We start from the raw sequence: 2,500 nt of genomic DNA on the forward strand, positions 1-2,500 counted from the left end.
CCGCTCGTCCGTTGTGCATTGCCATGTACCTGTTGGAGTTAACTGAAGGTGCCTTGCAGAAGAATACTGGTTGATCTGCTATAGGTCTGGAGTCGCCCACGGAGCATCCAACGGTTATTGCAGCCGCAGAAGGAGCTAGAAGAAAGTTATCTAAGCCAGTTCAACCCAAGCAACCCCTGGAACTAGAGACTGTTGTCAAAGTCGCTCAGTATTATAACACAGCTTTAGCTTCTCTTGCCGTCATTCGTTTTTTGTTTCTATTATTAGTTGGTTATGCTGGCCTATTTCGAATTTCTGATTTACTGAGTGTTAAGATCAAGGATATTTCGATTAGTGGCGATGGCATGTCGATTTTCGTCTCCCAGAGGAAGAATGATCAATTTCGTGAAGGGAATACTTCTAAAATTGCCAGATCTAGTAAGGTTTCACGTCCGGTTTCAATCACTGAGAGGCCTCTTGCTCTGTTGGCTAGTCCTAAGGAATCTTACTCTCCTGTTTTGCGTAGAATAGTTCCCACTAAGAATGGTGCCTATTTCCACAAGTCTTTAGGGATTAGTTACTCCTCTATTCGAGACGAATTTAAGAAATATATTTCGCCGTTTGTAAATGATCCAGGTGATTATTGTTTACATAGCCTCAAATCAGGTGGCGCTTTTGACGACGGTTATAAGCTGAGTGATCCCGAGCTGAAAGATAGACATGCAGGTTGGATAAATCCTTGCACAAAGAGGCGTTACACCAAGCGTTTTCATGCTGAAATGCTTGAAGTTACTAGAAGTATGGGTATCTAAGTTGTTAACTGAGGTTTTTTGGCCAGTGGAGGGTCCGAGTTTGTGTCGTGGCTCCATCCAGGTTTCCCGTTCCCTTTGATAAGGGTCATGTGGGTTTTTCCTGGCCTCCCTGACACTACTCGTTAGATGTGATTTAGTTATTAATAACGTTTGCCTGATACTTGGAGCAGGCCTTATCCTCCCAAGATTATATGGTCTTCTTGCATTATTATTTAACGTAGAATGGACCTTTCAACAAGGCACATTCCAGGAAATTCCTCAACAACTGCAAACAGCCTTGTTACCGCATCTTATCACTAATTTGCCGCGAATTTCTTCCTTAGAAACAAAATTTCTACTGCTCTTAATTTGAAGACGGGACGTTTTCTGACCTTTAACTTTGGAAAATACGCTAATTTAAGTATGATCTTTAAAGGGGCAGTGTCACGATATCTTAGTCAAACTTCAAAACAGTAAAAGACGCCCTTGCATCAATGAAAACCAAAACATAATGCTGTAGTTTTTTGCCAAAGACCATTGAAGTGTACTGAAGCTATTCTTTGTTGTTTGCAGCCAAGGATGGAGGGGATGAAAATGGATTGAAACTTGAAAAACCTGGCCAGTTTTTTCAAGTTTGGAGACAGAGTATTCAGATAGACACCAAAACGTAAATACGAATAGCTCTTTGTGCCATAAATACTGTTCATATCTTGTACGTAGGTTGTCAGGAATGTTGTACGTGTGAGCTAAAGTACTAGTTTAGATTTCTACCCATTTTTGAACTAAAAACAGAAAATTAAGCATGACAGTAAGTAAGTAAGTAAGTAAGTAAGTAAGTAAGTAAGTAAGTAAGTAAGTAAGTAAGTAAGTAAGTAAGTAAGTAAGTAAGTAAGTAAGTAAGTAGGTAGGTAGGTAAGTAAGTAAGTAAGTAAGTAAGTAAGTAAGTAAGTAAGTAAATAATACCTTTATTTAAAGAGGGTAAACACGTGAGTTATAAAAAACAGATAAACTTGTGTCCCTCTATAAAACCAAAAATTAAAATTAAAACGTTTTACACTGTTGTTATAAAAATAAGCAAAAAATAGTATTTTAAAACTATCTAGAATCTTATTTAAAAACTATTCACTATCTAAAACAAGTTATTTTACAGACTTGATAAAAAAAAGGCTACTTAACTTCTTAAAATATAGTCAAAATTTCCTGTCTCTCTTTGCTTCGCGATTACATTCATATACATTTTCCTGTTAAAAAATTTAACATCCTTCACCTTTTTTAGGTCACAAGGAAAGGAAACGAAAGAAACTTTATTAATTGTCTAGTTGGGGACACTGTAAATTGAAATTAACAATTAACACAAATCAAGTCAAGACAGTCAAGTCAGCTCGTTCCAATTTCTAATAGTTCGTACGCTAAAAATCTGGCCTCCTTCTGTGTTTTTCTTAAAAACAGGACAATGAAAATTTAAATTTGCAAAACGAGTGGATCGGTTATGAATCTCAGAATTTGTCTTTAATATAGAATTAATATAATCTGGAGTTGTGCCCCCGAGTCTCTTGAAGGTAAGTTCATTAAACATAGTTAACGTGCGTGTTGTTCTTTCGGCGTCCAATATAATGCGCGCAGGTCTCTTCTGCATCCGTAAGACTCTTTCTAGCAGTTCCTTGCTACAAGATGACCAGATTGGACTGAGGTACAGCATAACTGGCTTCATAACAGCGAGATAAAAATTA

General features: G+C 37.2%; 1 pseudogene; it reads left to right on the forward strand.

Moving 5' to 3' along the window:
• LOC138015800 (integrase/recombinase xerD homolog) overlaps positions 1-791 on the forward strand; it is a 795-nt pseudogene extending 4 nt beyond the window's left edge.
• Positions 792-2,500: the final 1,709 nt, after the last annotated feature.

This window comes from Montipora capricornis, chromosome 9 (assembly GCF_036669925.1).
Source record: "Montipora capricornis isolate CH-2021 chromosome 9, ASM3666992v2, whole genome shotgun sequence".
Lineage (NCBI taxonomy): Eukaryota > Metazoa > Cnidaria > Anthozoa > Scleractinia > Acroporidae > Montipora > Montipora capricornis.